The 24,168-nt window shown below is 40.8% G+C and overlaps 1 protein-coding gene across 10 annotated transcripts in view; it reads left to right on the top strand.

Annotated features, from left to right (window-relative positions):
- Positions 1-24,168, top strand: part of Atxn2 (ataxin 2) — a 95,893-nt gene that overhangs the window by 5,091 nt on the left and 66,634 nt on the right. The gene's annotated exons all lie outside the window — the stretch shown is intronic.

Genomic DNA, 24,168 nt, shown 5'->3' with positions numbered 1-24,168 from the left:
TTGTACAAATTTAGCTACATTCTCAGCTCTTATTTAGTGACTCTACTGGGAACCAGCATTTGTTAATTCTTATTTTTTCCTTTCCTCTTTATTGGGGTTAGGGGTGGGTGGGGCAGTATCTTTGTAGACCAGGTTTACCCTTCATATTTGTTGTTGGTTTTTTGTTTGTTTGTTTGTTTGTTTGAGACTAGGTCTCACTAAGTAGCCTTGGGCTTAAAGGCATGTGCCACCTCTGACTTGTTAACCTAGGCATCTTTTCTTTTTTCAATTTACTTTTAAAAGTTTATGTGTATGTGAGTCTGTGTACTTGTATACCACATGTGCAAGAGCCTGAGGAAGCCAGAAGAGGGCACTAGATCTCCTGGAGTTGGAGATGGAGGCAGTCATGAGCTGCTATGTGGGTATTGTGAACTGAACCTTGGTCTTCTGGGAAAGCAGTAAGCATTCTTAATTAAGGAGCCAACTCGCAAGCCTAATTTTTAACTTTGTTTTTTTTGTTTTGTTTTGTTTTTTTCAGATGGGTCCATTGTTAGGTTGGCCTGGAACTTGCTGCTTAGCATGAATCTGCAGGGTGCATCCTACTTCTTTCTGCTTTAGTAGTTCTGGGATTACTGATAGAGCCATAGTAGTCTCCTACACCCACCTTTATAAGGTCTAGGCTGACCTTGCTTCAGCCTCACAAGTACATTTGGAATTTCAGTGTGTGTGTGTGTGTGTGTGTCTGTGTCTGTGTCTGTGTCTGTGTCTGTGTGTCCGTTTTGGCATATTTCACAGAGTGTGGGTGGAAGTCGGGATAACTTGTAGGAATTGGGTCTCTTCCTACCCTGTGAGCCAGGGTGGTAGAAGTCAGGCTGCCATACCTGGGGACAAGTGTATTTACTTATTACCAGACCTCTCACTTTTTGAAGATTTTCTCTGATTTTTCCAGCTTTTTGTTTTCTGTTGCTTCATTTCCTTAAGGCATTGATTGCTTCTTAGAAATTGTTCATCGTGCTTCCGTTTAAATGTCAGAGACATTCCATAAGTTCATATCTCCTCAAATGTCTAGAACTCTGCATTCAGCACAAATTCTTGAGCATCTGTAAGGCAATACTGCGTTCTTGGGATGTACTTATGATTAGAACAAAGGTAATTGCTCTCCTACAGCTCACATTCCTTTCTTGAGCCTTGAAACTAGCTCCCTGTGTGGCCCAGGCTGTCCTGTGTCAGCTCTGGTTTCTAGCTCGCCACATATTGTGAGAGGCAGGCAGTCTTAAACAACACACCTGTGGATAGCATTAGACAGGGCTGGAATTAGAGGAAGCAGATTAAGGGCATAGAGAGTTTGACAAGGAAGGGAATGGCTGCAAATTTAAGTGGATTAGAGGAGCCTTCCTGAATAGTTAACAGTAACCGGTCTTAATTTATGAATTGAAGTTAGTTGCAATTCATAAATTAAGGCTGGCTCATTTTGTCATCTTTTGAAAGGATATTGATAACTGTTTGATTATTAAGCTAGCAGAAAGGTTAATTGATATTTAGGTCATTAGAGATAAACTACTAAAGTCTGTTAATAAAAAAGAAAGACATTTTTTTGCTGTTCTTTTGTACTTAACATATTTTACCTGATTTGTTTGGTCCAAATATGTGGAGATAGCTTTTCTGTGTTTGAAAGAAAAAGCAATGCTGGAGCTGCTTAGAGTTGTGTGTGCTGAAGTCTGGCACACACACACACACACACACACACACACACACACACATTCTCTTTAGAGACTTTCCTTGAATTATAATGTTCTATTTTGGCTAGGTAGAAATTGCTTTTAGTATTATATAGTGTAGAGCGGGTACAAAAGTCTATTTTTACAGTTATTTGAAGTGATGGTGGCAGCTTCAGTGGAGATGTAAATGTAATTTGTTAGGCTAACCTACTGCTGGGGTTTTTGAATTGAAAATGTTTGGGGGAGGGATGCAGTTCAGTAGTAGAGGATTTACTTAGTATTCACTATGTACACCAGGCTGTCCTCAGACTCACTCATCCATGTATTTTTAATTTTTTTTCAAGGCAACTTCAAATCAATGTTTTTCTTTGACAGAACCTAAGATTCAATCCAGTGTCATATTTAATCACTAAAATATGTTGGATGACTGTAAACAGAGACTGTGCTTTTGTTTCCTGGCCACCCAGACCCTAATAATCACACAGAAACTATATGAATTGTAACACTGTTTGGCCAATGGCTCAGGTGTATTCCTGGCTAGCTCTTACATCTTAAATTAACCCATTTCTCTTAAATTATGTATTGCCATGAGGCTATGGCTTACCAGTGATGGTCTGGCATCTTTCTCCTTCGGTGACTACATGATGTCTCTTTGACTCCACCTTCTGTCTGTCTGTCTGTCTGTCTCTCTCTCTCTCTCTCTGGATTTCTCTGATAAGCCATTGGCCAAAACAACTTTATTCATCAGCCAATAAAGCAACACATATATAGAAGAACATCCGACATCAGGTGACAATTTGATTTATAGGTAGTCTGTCAAAGAAAAACATTGATTTGAAGTTGCCTTGAAAAAAAATTAAAAATACATGGATGAGTGAGTTTGAGGACAGCCTGGTGTACATAGTGAATTCCATGTCTCACAAAGATGGGGCAGAGTGAGTGAATAACAGCAAAAGTCTTGGGGGTGTTTGAAGTGTGTGGGGCTCACCTGTCCTTGGAAGGGGTGCAGTTGCCTATTTAGGAATGTGCCACTTAAATGCGAGCACAGTGCTAACTTCACCTGTCTGCTTCCTTAGTTGGCAGACACAAAGCATGCTTCTCAGGAAACTGCCTGTTGCTGGGTAGGAAGCCATGAATTTATGATTTTTCTATCTCAGCTTCTCAATTGCTGGGATTATAGGCAGGTGCCTTCAACACCTAAATGTTCTTAAGGTAGTTTTTTTTTTTTTTTTACCCAGAATGCCTTATACCTTTGAAGATGAACATCTCTATAGAATGTGATATACTTACATGAGGGCATTTGAAACACATATTTCAGTTATATAGGTGGTTGTGCCATAAGCTACCTTCCTGTTTAAAGCAGTTGGGATCTTGTAATTCATATGTATGCTATGTTTGTCCAATGTTTGACAAAACAGACATGTGAAATATGGTATATAATGGGGATATATACAGGATGTGGTCTGTGATAAAGATGAGTGCTGTCCTGGAGTGCAGAACAAATTTACTTGTGAAATTAGTAAGCAGAGGTCAGAGTATTTACTTACTCATAGATGTGTTTTTTTTTGTCTTATAATTGGAAAAAGTTTTATGTTTTCAGAATAGTAAAATACTGGTTGGCATGTTAGTGCATGCTTTTAATTCTAGCACTTGAGAGGCAGGCAAGCATTTCCCTTAATTTGAGGCCATCCTGAGTTCTAGACCAGAGGTACACAATGAGACTCTCAATAAATAAATAAAATCTCACTGGGAAGCAAAAAAGATACCCACCATTACATATTTGTATATGATATGAACAGAGATATGGTATATAGATTTCTCTCACTTCTCATCCCACTGAGGCAACGTTTCTTTGTGTAGCCTTGGCTGTCCTGAAACTCTTACGTAGACCAGGTTGGTCTTGAACTCAAGGGATCCACCTGCCTCTACCTCTGCCTCCCAAGTGTTGGGATTAAAGGTTGCCTGGCAGGATTTTTTTTTTTATATTATTATTATTTGGTTTTTCGAGACAGGGTTTCTCTGTGTAGTTTTGGAGCCTGTCCTGGAACTCACTCTGTAGTCCAGGCTGGCCTTGAACTCAGAGAGATTCCTCTGCCTCTTTCTCCCGAGTGCTGGGATTAAAGGTGTGCATCACCACTTCCCAGTGTTTTTTTTTTTTTTTTTTTATGTGTACATATCTGTATGTGATTGCCATATGCTTTATTTTATTTGTGTTTGGGTGTTTTGCTTGCACACATGCTTGTGCACCACAAGTAGGCAGTGCTGGAGGCAATTACAGATGGGGACTGGAGTTACAGATATAGACCCATGTCCTCTGCAACAGCAGCTACTGTTCTTATCTCTTGAGCTGTTTCTCCAACCCCCAGGATTTCTATTATAACCTTGAGTTTGACTCACTAAATAGGTCTTGTTCCCTAATTGTTTTTAATTTATATAATTCTGTGTAAGTGTAATGTGACATGTTTAAACAATATTTTTACTTTTACTTTTTTTTTAACCATAGCCCAGGCTGGGGTTAAACTTGGTGTATGTAGCCAAGGAAAGGTTTTTATTCAGTATTGTGCATTGAACCCAATGCCTTGTGCATACCAGGCAAGCACTGCACTCCCTATCTGGCCTTCTACTTAGTTTAATGAAAAACAAAATTACTTATGCTTGTTTTGTTTTGTTTTATTTTGTGAGACAGGGTTGCTCTGTGTAGTCTTAGCTATCCTGGAACTAACTCTGTAGACTAGGCTGGCATTGAACTCAACAGAGATCCACCTGTCTCTGCCTCCTGAGTGCTTGAATTAAAGGCGTGCACCACTGCTTGGCCAAAATTACTTACGCTTTTAAATTGTGAGTGCGTTAAAAAGTAAAACCTTCAGAGGTCAGTGTGACTGACAACAACGAGAAAGAACAGTGTGATAGTGTGATAAGAGGTTAAGAGACTGGAGAGTTACAGTCCATCATGAGACCTCAAAAACATATCTTGCTGGGTGTTTTGACTAAGTTGATGACCCTGGGCTTTAGGCCCCAGGGCCATTACTATGCCTTTATAACACACTGTAATTAACATGCTCACAGTGGCGACTCATAAGATTAAATTATTTTTAATATGTTTCAAAAAAGTATTTTTCAAACTGCAGGTCATGACTCTGATTGGATTATGAAATCACTTTTGGTTAAAAGTTGTTCCCCTACCCCCTCTGGAGAATGTGTCTCACTATTTAGCTCTGGTTAGGCTGGGATTTGCTTTGTAGACCAGGCTGGCCTCTGGCAAAGATGTTTGCCTCTGTCTGTCTCCCTTGTGCTAGAATTAAAGGTATGCCCCATTGTATCTGGCTGTACATTTTTTTTTGTTTGTTTGTTTTTGTTTTTTTGCGACCCACTGAATCCAGTTACTTCTGTTGAAATGTGGACTGGTACTGGCTTGCTCTTGTATAGTTCTTGTGCAAGTTATCATAACTGCATGAGTTCATGCAGTGACCATACATGTTAGGAAGACAGCACTCCTCCCAACCCCTTATTCTTAAAATCTTTCTGCCCCTAATTTCATGTTATTGCTTGAGTCTGGGGCAAGGTGTGTTGATGTAGGTGCCTTGCCTAAGCACTTAACTCTCACTTATTCGCAGCATTTTGACCAGTATGAGTATCTGCATTAATTATTGCCCACTGCAGAAAGAAACTGCTGAATTAGCAGCCCTAATCTTTGGTTATAAACTTCATCTAAAGTATTTAGAAGGCAGTTGGACTACATGTCATTTAGCAGACTAATGCAATTATCTTCTGTATGGCTATGTTCTCCTGAGCCAGTGGGTTTGACCAGGTTTACAGCATCAGAGTGTGAGTTGTTTTCTGGTTGTATTAGTTGAAGCTAGGGGCTTGTTTCACCTCCTGACTCAGGCTGTCTGAGTTAGGGAGCTCTGTTTGTTTCATTATATCTCTTGGCCCAGAGAAGGTGATTGACTGTTTGAGTGAGGGCTCAGTTTCTTTGTGTAGTAAAGACCCGCTTTAGTAAGAACTACAAGTAGGGTTCTGGTGGCTCTGTGGTATAGTGGTGCATGCCCTGCTTCCAACTCTGGCACCACACATAAAAAAGTGAGACTCTAAATTCTCTCTACTTTCCATTCTTGGAAGTTCCCTTCATGGCTCTCCACTTAAAGCCATACAGCTTTGAAGCTTTGTTTCTTGGCTTTTCAAGACAGTGTTTCTGTGCGTAATAATGCTGACTGTCCTAGAATTCTCTCTGTAGACCTGGCTGGCTGGCCTTGAACTCACAGAGATCAACCTGCCTCTTAGTGCTGGGATTAAGGGTGTGTATCACCATGCCCAGCTTGGTTCTGGTGTTTCCTTTTTTTTTAATATTTATTATGTATAATTTATGTATTATGTATGCAATATTCTGTCTGTGTGTATGCCTGAAGGCCAGAAGAGGGCACTAGACCTCATTACAGATGGTTGTGAGCCACTGTGTGGTTGCTGGGAATTGAACTCAGGACCTTTGGCTCTTAACCGCTGAGCCATCTCTCCAGCTCCGGTTCTGGTGATTCTTAGTATTCAGTTCTATTTTCTATTTACAGATGAAGAAACTGAGGCCAATGATATTTGCCAAGTCGCTCATCTTTGACTGCATAGCTGGTAGTAGAAGGAGGTCCACTTTAAAAAAGTTGTTTTTGTTTTTGTTTTTAAATTCTGTTCATTTATTTTGAGCAATAGCTCCCTCCATCCAGCCCAGGACCTCAGTGATCTACACCTGGGCTCCATTTTTAAGCTTTTCTTGTATCATCTCTGGTTGGGATCAGCTTGCATTGTCTTCTAGATATAGAGGAGGGACACAACACAAATGGCCCCATTAAGTTTATGCTCTCTGTAGTTGGTTAGTTATTGACTGTGGAAGTGGTTTCACTGTGGGAATAATGTATTGAAGCCCCCTTTTTGCAGCAATTTCTGTTTGCCAGGCTTGAGGACACTGTCGTGGACAGGTGAGATGAGATCTTTTCTTGGAGCTCCCATGCTAGTGTAGATAGCAGAAAGTAGTTAAAAATCTCACCTATGATAACTAAGGCAGTTGAGGAGCTAGTGGTTTGTCTTATTGCCCTTTTGTTTTGTTCTTGTTTTTTGTGTTTTTTTTTTGTTTGTTTGTTTTTGTTTTTCCAAGTTTCCCTGTGTAACAGCCCAGGATGTCCTGGAACTTGCTCTGTAGACCAGGCTGGCCTTGAATTTACAGAGATCTGCCTGCCTTTGCCTCCTGAGTGCTGAGATTAAAGGTGTGTGCCACCACTGCCTAACTTGAACATTTTAGGGTACTTAGTGGGGCACTGCCTTAACCCCCTAAGAAGGGGCTAGCAAGTTGGCTAAGGTAGGCATTTGCTTTTGGGTCATCTGAGTTGAATCTATAAGCCAGATGGTGGTAGGAGTGAACCAGTTACTGCAAGTTGACTTCTGAACTCCATGCACATTCTGTGGCATGTACATTTCCCCCCAATAAATAAATGTAATAAAATATTTGTCCTGGAGAGTTAAGAGCACTGGCTGATCTTCCAGAGGACCTGGTTTCCGGTACCCACATGGTAGCTCAAAGTTCCAGAGGATCTGATACCCTCTTCTAGCCTCTGGGCAATATATATATATTGTTCACAGACATACATACAGACAAAACACCCATACACATAAATAAACAAATATATTTTGAAAAAGTTCCTTTAAAATGTAAAAAAAATAGTAAAGGAAAAGTCAAAGTACCCTCATTTACAGATATGCTTCTAAAAGATCTAGAGGATTCTATGCAAAAACTCTGGTCACTCATGAATATTTTCAGCAAAGTGACAGAATATAAAATTAACATAAAAATCTGTCTCCTCTATACCAGCAACAAACATGATGAAGAATCAGGGAAACAGTCCCATTTAAAATTGCTCAAAAAAGTCTGGTCAGAATATACACTTATGATCCGTCAAGACCAGATCATTGGTACTTAATGCCAGGCTTCTTTCCTGGTGGCAGTGCATGGCCAGTTGCTTCACTAGCATGTGCCTTTTCCTCTGTAAATTATATCTTTAAGTGTTTAAGTTAATATCTGATATATATTAAATGTTCATAAATATATATATATATATAATTTTTTTTGTTAGCCGTTTTTTTCCAGACTGGCCTTGGATTCACAATTGGATTATAGTTGTATGCTATCACCAAGCATATGTTCATTTTGTATCTTTTTTTTTTCTTTACTGCAAAGCCAGGTTTTATTTCAGGAAGTTTTGTTTTTAAATGTTTTTAATTTTTTTATGATTTATTTTATGTGCATTGGTTTGAAGGTGTCAGATCCCTTGGAACTGGATTTTCAGACAGTTGTAAGCTGCCATGTGGATGCTGGGAATTGAACCCGGGTCCTCTGGAAGGGCAGTCAGTGCTCTTAACCACTGAGCCATCTCTCCAGCCCTCATTTTATATCTTTATCATGTAGTAAAAGGTTTGTATCTGCTAGATCAGGACTCTTAAAAAAAAAAGATGAATGAAATTTTTCTCTCCCTTTGCAGGTTCCCCAGTGCCGCAAGAAAGAAGAGGTGGGCACACATGAGCTGTTAGCCCAGTGGTAGATCGTAATGACTTCTCTTTAGATAGGGTCTCACTGTGTTAGCTCTGGCTATCCTGGGGAACATCATGTAGACCAGGTTAGGCTCAAACTTGGAGATCCTTTTGCCTCTGCCTCCCAAATGTTGGAATTTAAAGCATGTGGCAACACACCCAAACTGAGTAAGTCTCCTCAACCCCAAGGCATGGTCTCACTATGTAGTTTTGGCTGTACTGAAATTCCCTCTGTAGACCAGACTGTTCGAACTCAGTGATCCTCCTGCCTCTGCCTTCCAAGTGCTGGGATTAAAGACATAATACCACTACCCTTTGCTCCTAAGTTTTTATGATGGAAAATGTCCTTCATTTGTAAAAATAGATCAATTGAAAGAACCTTCTATACACTTCAGCCAGCTGTAGCAGTATCACTAAATGGTCTGTATTTCCATCTGTTGTTGCTGGCAGTAGTGTTTTGAAGGACAGTGATTGTTTCATGAGGCATAAGCACTTACCAATGGATAAAATAGTAGGACAAACTTGAGGTTACTGTGGAGAGCATTCTTGGTACACAGGCTGGAGGTTTAAATGCCTTCTCTAGCCTTCCTGTCTGGAGAAGTTGAAGGAGAACCAAGTGCTTCTGTATAGTATAATATGGTACCTGATACCCACTGACTTCCAAAAGTTGTCCTCTGACTACCACATGTGTGCCATATCTACATAATAAATTAAAATGTGGTTAAAATAATAAGGGCTGCTAAGATAGATGGCTTTTAGTTGTTATTAAGAGGTACTTGTTGCATGAAGCCCTGACTTTTGATCCCAGGACCCATATGGTGGGAGAAGAAAACAGACTCCACAAATTGCCCTCTCATCTCCATGTGACCCCCCCACCCCATATGCATGCACACAAATATGTATAATTCCCCCCCCCTTCAAGACAGGGTTTTTCTGTGTAACCCTGGCTGTCCAGGCGCTCGATCTGTAGGCCAGGCTGGCCTTGAACTCAGGGACCTGCTTGCCTCCCAAGTGCTGAGATTAAAGGATGTGCCACCACTGTCTGGCTAAATACATGAGCACTGACTGCTCTTCCAGAGGATCCAGATTCAATTCTAAGCACCCACATGGCAGCTCACAGCCATCTGTAATTATGCATGTGGTGCAGGCATACACAGGCAGAGCACCAATATACATTAAATAAAAATAAAAATGAACCATGAGATTAGCCGAAGTGTACACAAGACAATTCCCTAAGTCTTGCCAGCCCTGTCTCAAATACTCACTGCCATGTATGGCCAGTGGTTGCCATATTGAGCAGTGCGGTGTATAAAATTTTCATTATCATTTCTGTTGGGACAACACTGGATCTGATGTCCCAAGAGTTCTTACACCCTAGGTGTAGAGAATTTTGGTGTATCCATCCCCTATAAAGTCTTAGCTCATAATGAGACCCTGACCTCTTCTTACTGGTAAAACATCACATAGAGAGGAAATATTTAATAAAGTTTAGTTATGGGATTACTCTTAATAATAAACCTGAGTTGGGAAGAGCGAAGTGACTCACCTACTCAAGAAAATTGTAAGCTCTCTGATTAGATTTTTAGGGTGTACCCAGTTGCTTTCTTCCTGTGCATTCCATGTAGGCCTGTCAGCAGTTTGCATTTCTTCATTGCTGACTGTCACCATGCCAAATTTTATTTTTGGTTTTTTGAAACAGTTTTTCTGGATACTTTTGGAGCCTGTCCTGGAGCTTACTAAGTAGACCAGACTGACCTTGAACTCAGAGATCCTCCTTCCTCTGCCTCCTGAGTGCTGGGATTAAAGGTGTACACCACCACCACCTGGCAGTTTGTTTCTTTTATAAAATCTTATTCTATAGCTCAAGCAGGTCTTGCTTGGACTATGGGGTGTGAGCTACTGTATCCAATATTACATGTGCTTTTACACAACTAAATGTAAGTCAGTCGGTAGAAGACTATTTAAAAGATGTCTATATTGGCTTTTTTGTGCAGTTGCCTTAAGAAACACTCTATGGGTTGTTTTTTTGGTGTGTGTGTGTGTTGGGGGTAACTGGGTATTTATAGCCCAGAGGCTGATGTATTGTCTCTCATTGAACCCAGACCTAACCAGCTGACTGGCTGGCCAGTGAACTCTGGGATCTACCTGCTGTCTCTTCTGAACTGTGCTCACAGATTTGTGCAATTGTGCCTGGCTTTTGTGTGGGTGCTGGGTATCAGACATCAGGTCCATATGCTTTTGCTGCAAATTCTTCACCTATTGAACACGAACCTCACTTCCCAGTTCTTATTTGGTTTGTCTTGGTGTCAAGGAAGGAAAATGAATTTGCATTTAGTGTTTATTTCAGCTCTAAAGAGTTTCTTTTGGTACTACTTCGCTGGCAGTAGATTTTTTTTAAAAACAGTGCATGTGGGTGGTGTCCATGCACATGTGTGTGCTGAGGGTGCATTTGGTGTCCAATGTAATTCTGACTCACTCCTTTGAGGCAAGGTCCCTCGGGCAACATGGAGCTAGGCTGCCAGTCAACAAGTCACAGTGACTTTCTCTTTACATATAGTGCTGGGGTATAGGGTGTTTGTAGCCATGTCCAGCGTTTGTCCACCCAGATTCTCAAAATTATCTGAGAATGCCTTTTCTGGCTTTCTCCTGCTCCCCTCTCCTTCCCTCCTTCCTTTCTTTTTATTTTTCTTATTTATAGCAAGGTCTTTATAGCTCTGGCTATCCTGGAACTTGTCATGTGGAACAGACTGGCTTCAGACTCAGAGATCTGCTTATGTCTGCCTTGTGAGTGCTGAGATTAAAGGGCTTTCTTTAGGTTTTCTAATCTTTATCATACCACAAGTATATATCTTGTTTGTTGAGCCCCTCTGAATCTGTCAGTTGTTATACTTTCTATCTTGAAGATTATATTTTCTTTTTTTTTTAAATATTGTATATATGTATGTATGTAAGCTTGGTCATGTGTGAATGGGTGCCCTCAGGCTGGAAGATGGTGTTGAATCCCCTGGAGCTGGAGTTACGGATGGTTGTGAATTCCTAAAAGCAGGCACTGAATATCAAACCTAGGTTTGAGAGCACTGTTTCTCTAGCCCCCTTACTTTATTTAAATATAAGTTTTAAAAATTTGATTTATTATGAGTATGGGTATTTTGCTCGTGTGTTAGTCTATGCACCAGGTACATGTAGTATCTATAGAGATCAGAAGAGGCCATCAGATACCTGGAATTAGAGTTATACATAGTTGTGAACTGCCGTATGGGTGCTGGGAATTGAACCTGGTTCCTCTGGAAGGGCAGCCAGTGGTTTTAACAGCTTAGCCAACTCTTTAACACACTTATTAGCCAAGCAGTAAATCAACTAACCCATTTATTAACCAATCAGTCAATCAACTAATTACTTTATTATTTGTTTATAACTGGAGGTTTCTCTCCTGCCAGTTTCCAAATATCCAACCTGAGGCTTAATATTAATTACAAAGTGTTTGGCTGATGGCTTATGTTTATTACTAACTAGCTTTTACATCTTAAATGAATTAGCCCATTTCTTTTAATCTATGTTTGCCACATGGCTGTGGTATTACCTCACATCTTGCTTCTCTGGTGGCTGCTGGTGTCTCCCTGACTTCCCCACCCCTTTCCCCTCTGTGTCTCTGTTTGGATTTCCTGCCTGGCTCTATTCTGCCTGGCTATTGACCAAAGCAGCTTCTTTATTAACCAATGTTGATAAAACATATTCACACCATACAGAGGGGCATCCCCCATCATTTATTTATTTTGCAGCAGGGTCTCACTATGGAGCCCTGTTTGGCCTAAACTCCCTATGTAGACTGAGCTGACCTAGAACACAAAGCCGGGCTGTAGTGTCACGTGCATTTAATCCCAGCACTTGGGAGGCAGAGGCAGGTGAATCTCTGTGAGTTTGAGGTCAGCCTTGTCTACAAGAGCTAGTTCCAGAACAGCTAGGACTGTTACACTGAGAAACCCTATCTCAAAAAACAAACAAACAAAAAGAAACAAAATAAAAACAAAGATCCTCTAGCCCTGCCTCCCAAGTGCTGGAGTTAAAGATGTGAACACCTACCTGTTACTATACTGCTTCATTATTATTGTGTGTGTTTGTGTTTATCAGTGAAGGCAGGTAAGAGGACAGTATGGAATTGGGTTCTTTCCTCATCAGTACTGGAATTCAAACTCTGTTCAAGTTGCCTGACAGTTGATTTTACCCACTGAATCATCTCACTGGGCTAGGGGAGCTTTTATTTTTTTTTCTTTGCCCTAGGCTGTACATTCCCCTGGTGATCATTGTAACACCGAGTTAAATCCCTGCTGTGTCCAGTGGTTTCTCTTTGTGCAGTTTTTCATGAAGTGTAACAATCTCATTATTTCTGCTGCTTTACTTATGATTTGATTTTTTTTTTTATAGTGACCACCTTTGCTCTTAGAGACAGGATCTTTCTCATTATGTGAGTTCACACATGGCTGGTGGCTATTCCTGCCTCAGCCTCCCAAACCCAGGCGTTGTAGCTGGAGGCTGCCTTGCTACTTTTAGTTTTATTTTTTAAACTGGACTCTGGGTCACAGAAGCAGTTTGTATTTCCAGTTTTTTTTTCTACTTAGTGGGTGAGACCATGATTTCCTGGGCTTTGCAATTTTTTATTGAAAAGTGATTATTTTAGATAATACCTTGTAGCAAGTCTGGTTTTGGGTTGTAGCTAGGGGATGGCTTTTACTGTTACAGTCAAGCAGTCCTACAAGAGGATACAATAAAGAAGTTGTACTATTAGACAGTCTTACAGTTACATAACATGTTAGTGGCCCTGTAGTTCTTAAGCTGTATAATCTTCCACTGTACATGGCCTATGTGTGGTGCATCAATGTATACTGATGGCTGAATGACTTTAGTGAAATCAGACTCACTAAATACCTGGCTTGTAGCCTTTAAGTCCTTAGTCTGAACCACAGTGGGTTTTGCAGGATCGATACTTTTTAAAGCAGTTTAGATTTTATTTATTTATTTTGGATTTTAAGACGGTACCTTGTATAGACTCAGCATATAGCAGAGGACCTTGAACTCCTGTTCCTCTCCTCTCTATCTCAGGGTCTAAGAATTACAGGTTTGAGGCTCTATTCCTAACTCAAACATCCTCAGTCACTAAGTTCTCCACACTCTTCTCTGTATTGTCCTGGCTGTCCTGAAACTTGATCTGTAGATCAGGATGGCCTTGATCTGTAGATCAGAAGGCCTGCCTGTCTCTGCCTCCAGAGTGATGGAATTAAAGGTGTTCGCCACTACAACCTAGCAACATAATCATTTTAATCATTAAAATTTTTAAAAATTTAATTTATGTGTATGGATTTTGTCTAAATATATGTCTGTGTACCAGGTACATACATGGTGCTTTCTGAGGTCACAGGAAGGCATTGAATCCTGTGGAGTTGTGAACTGCCATGTGGGTGCTGGAAATTGAACCCAGATTCTCTGGAATGATACCCACTTCTCTCTTCAAAAAAAAAAAAGTTTTAAAAATTTTATGTCTATAGGTGTTTTGCCTGCATGCATGCCTTTATGTGTGCGCCTTATGCATGCCTGTTAGCCAGTGCTCTTAACCACTTAGCCATATCTCCAGCTCCAATTTTATTTTTAAGTTGAATGTGACATTTAAATTATATCACTGCCACCTGCATTAATTGTTAATTAATAACCAAGTTTCCATGTTCAAAAAGGAAATTTTATATACCTAGTAAGCAGCTGTTCTCTTTTCTCCCTGTATTTGATCAAGGAATCCTATTTTGTTTCCATGATTTTGAATATAAGGTCTGAGTGCAGGTGTGTAATGCTTGTATTTCCCGTTAGCTTATTTAGTTTAACATGTCTTCAAGATTCAGTTGCGTTGTAACATACCAGAAATTTATATAGTTTTAAATTTAATTTTTATTAGTATTAAAGTTATGTATATACATGTGTATTTGTCGATGAGTGTATGCATGTGAGTTCAGGGCCCATGGAGGTCAGAGAGAGCATTGTGTTCCTTGGATCTGGAGTTAGAGGCAGTTGAGAGCTGGGAACCGAACTTAGATCCTGTACAAGAGCAGTCAGTGCTCTTAACTACTCTGGAGAACTATTTGTTTATGATTGAACACCATTTCATTGTAGGCTGGGCTCCATTTCTTCACCCCTTCATTCGCCCATCAACGTGCACTTGAGTGGCTGTGCTGAGTGACACAGCTGTGAACAAACATGGGTGTGTCATTATCTTTTGACTCACTACTTCAGTCAGTTATCTGGATATATGCCCAGAAGTTGAACTGCTGGATCTTGTGGTCATTTGATTTAAATTTTTACCAAGTACTCACAAGTTTTTTAGTAATTTTATTGATGTACATAATGTCCTTTGGTTGTTCCCCACTCCCTAATCTCTTTACCTGCTTCCATTGCTGCTAAACCTCCTCCTATTTTTGTGTTCTTTTATTGCTGTTTTTTTTTTAAATTTTTTTTTTGTGATCATTTTAATTAAGAGTTGCTTACACAAATATGGGATGGGTTGGGAGTTATTTACTGTAGTGATGAGGGCAGTATACTACTAAAGAAAAATCCTCTCCTCCATCCATTATTAATTGCCAATGAAGGGTGGGGCCCTAGGATCACATGTCCTGTCTGTGCTGGTTTTTGGGTGGGCCCAGTCTTGTGCAGGTTGTCTCAACTGCTGTAAGTTCATGAGTGCATGTCATGTCCATACTCTGGCTTTTAAACTCTTGGTGTCCTCCTTTGTTTGATATTCTCAGAACCCTGGAGGGGGTAGTGGATGTAGATAGATGTCTTATTGTAGATCTAGCACTCAGCAGTCACTCACTCTGCACTTCAACTAGGTATTACTCTCTGACAAGTCCAAGAGCAACTCTTATCTATAGGGATGAAGGAAAATATTTAGAAAGTAACTTAACACCATGTCCACTTAGAAAAACAGTGTAGATTGTCCCCTCTGGCCTGCAGTTTTCTTAACCATGGACTTTTGACCAGCTTTATGGTTTCAGATAGGCATGAATTTTCTCTTGTAGAATAGACCTTAGATACAAATAAAAAGTGGTTACTTATCCCCTCCCCACAAATAGTGCTGTTACTGTATCAGTGGGCACACCTCAACTTGTAGGTTGATGTTGTGGCTGGTAGGATTTACCTAAAGGTTAAGACTCTCTGTTCAGGTTGATGACTTTTTTCCAGGCAGCGGTGAGCACCTTCAGGCACTAGGAAAGCCAGCCAGCAGGGAAACCCTTGGCCCTGTTACAGCCTGATTTCTTTGTTCTGCATCCAAAGTGTGTGGTGTCTTCATTAGTAAAAGTTTTACTATCGAGTTCTAGTTCTAGTGACAACCAAGAGCAATGGCAAGAACCAGACCAAAAAGTCTATGTTTATTGTGTGTGTGTATGTGTGTGTCAGTATGTAGGTAGGCCAGAGGACCTTTGTGGAGCCAGTTCTCTCTTTCCACTTTTTTCCATGGATTCCAGGGATTCCTTTACTCAGTGAGCCATCTCAATGATTTAAGGAGGCATCATGTTAACAAATGTGGCACACCATCTTCCTTTCCCAGAAGCGGTCGGTGCACAAGGCTTCCAATTTTTCCACTGTTTTTGTCTACTTGTTAATTTCTGGTATTTGTTAGAAATGGTGCTGGAAATGAAGTCCATGATCTCATGAGTGGTAAATATGCTATCCCTGAGCTGCCATAATGGATGTGAAGTGTAATTTCCTGAAAACTAGTGATATTGAGAATATTTTATTTTTGTTCGAGGCAGGATATCATGCAACTCAGGCTGTCCTTAAACTCACTGTGTAACAGGGATGCCACTCAATTCCTGATTCTCTTTCTTCTACCTCCTGAATGCTGGGGTTACAGGTATATGTTACCAAGTGCAGCTTAAAAGTCTTTTTGTTTTTAGATTAATTTCATTATTTTTTTATGTGTTATATGTATGGGTATCTGCAGTAGCCCGAAGGATCCCCTGGAACAGGAGTTGTGAGCTGTCTTATATGGGTGCTGAGATCTGAATTTGACTCTTTGGAAGAGCATCAAGTGTTGTCAGTTGACCCTTGAGCATTTTGTTGTTGTTGTTGATTATTTGTTATCTGTATAATTTTCTGGAAGAAACATGTATTGCTGATTTTACAGTAGGTTATTGGTTATATTCTTGTTAGTGAATTACAGGGTCACACATAACTCATCTTCAATAGAGTGTTGACTTGAAGAGACATAGTGCCATGTTGTTGAAGTTGATGCTAAATTCCTGAGCTCCAGAGCTCTTCCTCCTTCAGCCTCCCAAGTGGCTGAGACCACCACATCATATGAACTGCCCCAAGGCTAATTTTCCAGTTGTGGTGCTTTTGAGGTCATATTTAAGAATTTAAGGTCATGGTGATGTTTTTTTGTAGGAGTTTCATGAGATTTTTTTTCTTTTGATGAGGTCTCACTGTGCAGCTCTGGCTGGCCCAGGACTCACCCTGTAGACCAGGCTGTCCCTAAACTCAGAGCTTCCTCTGCTTCCCAAGTACTAGGGTTTAAATTGTATATCCATCCAGCCTTTTCTTTTTTAAAGTGTGTGTGCACGAATGTGCCCACACCCATGGAGGCTAGAAGGTGTTGGATCCCCTGGGAGCAGAGTTTCAAAAGATTGGGAGCTGCCACCTGGGTTCTGGGAGCTGAACCTGAGTCCTCTACAAGAACAAATGCTCTTGATTGCTGTGCAGTCAGTCTATGAAATCTTCACGTTGAATTGACCACATTCTGGATTTAACTGACAAGTGTAACATCCCAGTGGTTGATACACGCTTTTGTGCTTGTTTTCCCTATCCTTGTAGATGTGGGTGCTTGGACTGAGCTTCTAAATAGCACTTGGTGTTTTTAAGGGAGAGTGTAGGAAAGAAAGTAGGCAGACTGGTATGATGACCCTTGTACACTGTCACTTACCTTCAGCACTTAGCAAGTCATGCCGGTCTTGCTTCATACCCCATCTGCTTCCTCCTTCCTGTTGTTCTCAAGCAGTATAGAAACTGTATTATTTTGTGTGCAGGTTTCTTTATATTTATGCAACTACTTTTTAAAATTACTTTATTTTTAAGGTTTATTTTTATTGTTTTATGTGTGTTGTGTGTATCTGCATGTGAGTGTATGCGCATGATTCTACTAGGTGCCTTAGGAAGCCATAGGTATGGATGCCCTGGAGCTGGAGTTGCAGATGGTTGTGATGACGTAGGTGCGGGACAGTGAACTCTATCTTCCTCAGGAAGAGTAAGTGCTCTTAACTGCTGAACTGTTTCTACAGCCCACAGTTTGAGATAGGGTCAAAAAATTACCCTGGTTGGCCTGGAACTGGGTGTTTTTTGTTTTGTTTTTGTTTTATTTTTTGAGACAGGGTTTCTCTGTGTAATAGTCCTAACTGTCATGAAACTCACTTTGTAGACCAAGCTGGCCTCGAACTCACAGAGATCCACCTGCCTCTGCTTCCCAAGTGCAGGGATTAAAGGTGTATGCCACCACCGCCCCTCTTGGCCTGGAACTTGAGGACGTCGGTTCTCTCCTTCTACAATGTAGGGGATTGAACAGAGGTCTACAAGTACCTTTTACCTCCTGAGACAATTTGCTGGTCCTTTACTGTTTGGGAGTATTTGTTTCAGGTTGAGCCTCCCTAGTTAGAAATTGAGAAATTCCGCATGTTCCAAAATCTGAATGTCTTTAGTCCCAGCATGTTGCCACAGGTGGGAAGTTCTGTATTTAGCCAACGGCAATGTGGTCATTCTGTATGTCCACTTAAGGTTCTACATACAGACACCTTCAGCTTATGTGCACAAGATACATATGAAACATTAAACTTGGATCCCGTCCCAAGACACCTTCTTAGTCTAACATCTAAAGAAATCTGGGATCCAAAATCCAAAGCCTTTGGTCTAAAGTGCTAGTGAAGGAATTGAGAGCTGGGAATGCAACTGAGTGAGTAGATGCTTGCCTAGGTGTGTGAAGACCTGGGGGCAAATCTCCAGATATGCCTAGGCTGGTGTGGTAGGACACACTTCCTGTAATCCCAGTACTTGGGTGGTAGAAGCAGGAGGATCCAGAGTCCAGAGTTGTTCTCTGCTACACAATGAGTTCAAGGCCAGCATGAGATACATGAGATTCATGTCTTTAAAAATCAAATAGAGAACCTAAGGATAAAGGGTAATCTAGGTCAGTGGTTCTCAACCTATGGGTTGAAACTTTGAATGTCCTTTTCACAGGGGTCGCCTTAGACCATTGGAAAACACAGTTTACATTATAATTCATAACAGTAGCAAAATTACAGTTATAAAGTAGCAAGGAAAATAATTTTATGGTTGGTGGCAGCATTAGTAAGATTGAGAACCACTGCTCTAAGGGGTGTGTGAGACAAAGAATATAATCTTTGGTTTTCAGAGAGCTTCTTTGTTGCACTACAGTAATTGTCCTCAGATACCTGGGCTGGTGTGGGTCTTTGATTAGTGGGTGGGTGTTGGTGTTTTGACATTGTTGCTGTACATCATGGGGGGGGGGTGTTGTTTTCCCTTTTGAGCTGTTTTGTACTGAGTAAACTGGGTTGCCAAACAACTGCTGTGTAATACTCAAAGGTGTGACTATATACCTGGTAAAGTGTGTCTTCTGTCAGAGGCTGTTTTGCTTAAGTTTTTCATGTTGCTTTGTGGAGAAGCTGCACAGGTTCAGGGACACTTAGTGGTATCTCAGCAACCAGGAAAAGATAACTCATAGTAAGACGCAGCTGTTTTGATCTTTTTTGTTTCTGTTTTTTCAAGACAAGGTCTCACTATGCAGTAGTTCACATTGTCCTGGAACTCACAACGTAGACCAGGCTGGCCTCTGCTTGACTGCTGAGATTAAAGGCATGCGCCACTATGCCTGGCTTTCATTTTGATTTTTGGGAACATCTTATGAGTAAATGGTAATTAGAGCTGAGTTAATGATTGAAAAGGTGGAGGAAATTAGTGATATAGGAGAGCCTTGTTTCTATGTGTTGCTTTCCTTGGTTAATTAATAAAGAAACTGCCTTGGCTTTTGATAGGACAGCAACTTAGATAGGCGGCGTAGACAGAACAGAATGCTGGGAAGAAGGGAAGTGAGGCAGTCGCCATGACCCTCCTCTCCAAGACAGCTGCAGGTTAGAATCCTCCTGGTAAGCCACCACCTCGTGGTGCTACACAGATTATTAGAAATGGGTTAGATCAATATGTAAGAGTTAGCTAATAAGAGGCTACAGATAATGGGCCAAGCAATGTTTAAAAGAATACAGTTTCCATATAATTATTTCGGGTAAAGCTAGTCGGGCGGGAAGCGGCCCGCTGTTCATTCTACAAATTAGTGAGACATAGTTATATAAAATTGAATTTTCTTTTTTAAAGTTTTTGAAGACAAGATTTCTCTGTGCATCCTTGGCTGTCCTAAAACTTGGCTTCAACCACTGAGCCTGTGCCCCCCCCCCTTTCTTGTTTGTTTCTGTTTTTGAGACAAAGTCTCCCTATATAGCCTTGACTGGCTGAGAACTCCCTTATGAAGACATCCTTACCTTGAACTCAAAAAGATCCTCCTGCTTCTGCTTCCTGGGATTAAAGGCACCATACTCAGTGGATATTTTTCTTTCTTTTGTTTTTGATATGATAATAATTTTGTTTCATTCCTCTGAACCTCTCAATTACTCCTTGCTTTTTTCAAATTCATGGTCTGTTTTTTTCTCATTGTTATTGAGTACATATTTGTTTATGAACATATTCCTAAATATAACTTGATCAGTCTGTATGCTTCTCCTGTGTATGTTGTCAGGGGACCATTTGGTATTGATAACCAGTTGGTGTGCACTTTCCTGAAAGAAAAACTGTTTCTCCCACTCAACGTCAGTCTAAGTTGTTTGTAGTTCTTTGTGTAAGGTTGAGGCCTAATTGGCTGTCTCCCATCCACTTTGGCGTGTCTGTCAGTGTTTAGCTCATGTTTAGACAGTCAAGTCGGTGAAACTTTATGGGTATAGCTTGTGACATTCCTAGGAAACACAATCTCACAGCAAACTCCCTGATTCTCTGGCTCTTGCAATCTTGCTACCTTGTCTACAACAGTTCCTTGAGCATTAGGTGCAGGAATGTTTTATAGATGTATCCATTTGTACTGGACTCTACAATGCTGCATTTTGATGGGTTGTGTGTGTCTGTAATGGTCTCTGTCTGTTGCAAAGAAGTTTTCCTGGGTGAAGGATGAGGACTACTACACTTATCTGTGGGCATAAAGACAAAGACTTAAAATTGTTAGTGACTACCCTGTTTTAGTACAGAACCATAGGTACACTGAGTCACAATTTCACTAGCACTGAGTAAGTTGGCTAGGTTTCCAGTACCAGACATGTTTGTTTGTTTGTTTTTTCTTAAGTCCAATTAGAGACGTTTTGTTTACAGCCAAGGTATACATGCCACTACTGTACCCTTAGAGTGTCTTTGTGGTTCCTATGCTTCATAACTGAGTAGGACTATTAGTTGTTTGCCTTCTTTGTAAGCTTACATGGTACCTTCTGGTACCAGGAAATTTAGTCCTCAGGGAAGAGGCATTCAGGTCAGTTTGAACTCAGAAGCTTTCTGGGTCCTATTTCTGAAGTGTATGGTGTTTTCAGCAGTAGAGACTTACCTTGTACCTCTGGGGATTACCCCAGGGCAATAGCAATAGGCTGTATGTTTTAGGAGTCTTTTGGACATCCTTGACCAACAACTCAGAAGGCTTCTCATGTCTGTGTGTTGGGGTTATTGTTAGGTTGCCTTTGGCTCTTGGAGAAAGCGTTGGCAGCCTGAGAAAAGTTCGTTTATAAAGTATGTATGTATATTTATATACAGACTTACATGTAACATGTTTGTAGGTTTTTTTTGATTCCTTAAGACTTTTTCAGATAGCCTTACTGTTACTCACTTTCCTTCTTCTGTATTTACCTCCCTAAAGAGGCACTCCACACCCTCCATTTCTATTTCCCTGATCAAATCACTTGTAGCCTTCTATGCCCCTCTCTTACTCCCTAACCCATAAGTGGTACTTTTTCCCCTTTCTTCTCTCTGTCTCTGTCTCTGTCTCTCTCTTTTGAGAAAGGGTGTCTGTGTAGTCCTGGCTGTACTCAAGTACTCAAAGCTGTGCTGATCGGACTGGCCTTCAACGCACAGAGATCCTCCAGCCTTCAACTAGTCTCAATGGTCCCTTTTTAGTTTTCTTGTTTCTGTAGTTGCTCCAGGATATTTATTCATATCTGGGAAACAGACACCTAAGATAAGATAAGAGAGGCCTTGTGACATTTGTCTTTATGGGTCTGGGTTTCCTTACTCAATAAGATCTTTTCTGGTTCCATCCATTAACCATTAACCAAGCTAGACCCTTGAGGAGGAGGTGGTGGCTCTTTTTTTGTTTTGTTTGTTTTTCGTTTTTCGAGGCAGGGTATCTCAGTAGCTATGGAGCCTGCCCTGGAACTTACTCTGTTGACCACGATGGCCTCGGCCTCACAGAGGTCCTCCTGCTTTTTCCTCCCAAGTGCTGGGATTAAAGGCTTGCGCCACCATTGCCCGGTGGAATTGGCTCTTTTAAAGACAGGTTCTCATATAGTCTAGGCTGGGATCCAGCTCCTGTATAGCTGAGGCTGGTCTTGACTTGCTTCTGTTTTTAAGATTCCATGTTTAAGTCTATGTAGGCTCAAGGGTTAAGAGCGCTGTCTGCTCTTCCAAAGGTCCTGAGTTGAATTGCCAGCAACCACATGGTGGCTCACAACGGTCTGTAATGAGATCTAGTGCCCTCTCAAGGAAGAGACCTGGTCAGTCGTCCTCATCAACTCAGAGCATGAAACCCAATATGTATTATTATTATTATTATGTTTGTTTTTTTCGAGACAGGATTTCTATGTAGCTTTGGAGTCTGTCCTGGAACTAACTCTTGTAGACCAAGCTGGTCTCGAACTCAGAGATCCGCCTGCCTCTGCCTCCCGTGTGCTGGGATTAAAGGCGTGTGCCAGCACCGCCCGAAACCCAATATGGACAAGTTCAACAGAACCACCATATACAGGCTGCCCATGTGTGCTTTAGCATTGCCAGGGCATAAATTTCAATTTCAGTCTATGTGTGTATCTTTGTATCTGTGTGTATGTATGTAATGCTTGTGAAGGCTAGAAGAGGGAGTTAGATCCCCTGATACTAGAGTTATAGGCTTGTGAGCCACCTCGTGTAGATGCTGGTGTTCTGGACCAGCTAACTGGTCTTCTGGAAGAACAGTAAATACACCCTAAAAACTGAGCCATCTTTGTGGTCCAGACCTAGAACTCCTGATCCTGCTTCTACCCGCTGAGTGTTAAGATTACAAATTAAGACCTCATCTCCCCACCCCAAACAAGTACACTGAAAGAAAAAAAAAATGACATTAAACACAAAGCAATAGCATTCTTAAATGCAAGGTATGATGGCACAATTGTAATCAACATATTTGACTTGATACCCCAATCATCTCTCATTTTTCCCTGTCTCTAAAACGTAATATGCCTGTAACTGTAGAAAAGTTATTTAAAAATAAGTTAAAACAGGCAGAAAGCTCAGCAGGTAAAAGCACTTGCTACCAAGCCTAATAAACTAAATTCAATCCCCAGAACCCATACATGACCAGAGAGAACCAACTCCTATAAACTGTCCTCTGATTACATGTATGCTGTGACAAACACACAGAGTAAATAAATGTTTAAACACTAAATAATTCTGACAGAATTGGCATTGTGATATGGCAGACCTGTGGCAGTAGGATCTTGATTTTTTTAGGCTAGTCTGGGCTACACTGTCAAAATCAGGAATTGTCCAACAGGTGCTTTTCTTTGCCAACCCTCTCCCTTGGAAAAGACACAGTTCACAAAACTCAGGCACCAGGTTGGGAATAGAGCTCAGTGGTAGAAAAGGCTTGCTTAATGTGTCTGAGCCCTAAACTCAGTTTCCAGCACTGTAGAAACAAACAAAACCTACACAAGACCTGGCTATCATTTGATAGCCTAATTAATTACAAGGTGCCTTGTAATATGGACTATTTTCAAGTGAACTGAATCATAATAAACAGTACCATGGTTCCTTTGTACTCTGGGGGATTGATCCAAGACCCCATCAGAACCAAAATTCAAGAATGTTCAATCCCTTATACAGTACTTGCATGACTCACATACTTGTTTATTATTTTAAATATCCAGTCAAATGTAAATGCCATATAAATATGATTGTACTATTTAGAGAATGACAAGGGGGAAAAACAGGTCATACATTTAGTATTGGTACAGTCAGTCCACCAACCCTTTCCATCCTCGGTCAGTTCAATCTACAAGTCTGGAATAGAACCCATTTAGAGAATGGCTGTACAGTATAAAGACTAAGTCCTCACAGTAACAAGAAATACTGTATCTCTGTTACACAAAGTGGAGTCCCATTTTAACACTGTTGGTGGATGAGTGCCTGCCTGTATGTCTGTGCACCTTGTGCATGTCTAGGGTTCATGGGGGCTGGAGGAGGGCATTGGATTCCCTGGGACTGGAGTTACAAAAAATTATAAGCAGTCATGTGAGTGCTGGGAAACAAACCCAGGTCCTCTGCAAGAACAGTCAGTGCTCTTAACCACTGGGCCTTCTGTTCAGCCCCTGCAATCACATTATATTATTATCACACATTCCAATTAAGTCAAAATTTGAAATATTCAATAAATAGCAAACTTTGGGTGCTAAAAACAGAGAGCAATACTGCCATATCCTTGGCAGCCACACTACCAGGAACTAACTCTGCAGCAGTCCTAATCTACCTATTCTCCAACTGTTCTGTTCTTCACCTTCACATAATTAGAAAAGCATGGCTTAGGTCAGAC

This window comes from Myodes glareolus, chromosome 2 (assembly GCF_982192425.1).
Source record: "Myodes glareolus chromosome 2, mMyoGla1.1, whole genome shotgun sequence".
NCBI classification, from domain to species: domain Eukaryota; kingdom Metazoa; phylum Chordata; class Mammalia; order Rodentia; family Cricetidae; genus Myodes; species Myodes glareolus.
Note: the sequence above shows the minus strand (reverse complement) of the source record. Positions and strands in the feature narration are given on the sequence as shown.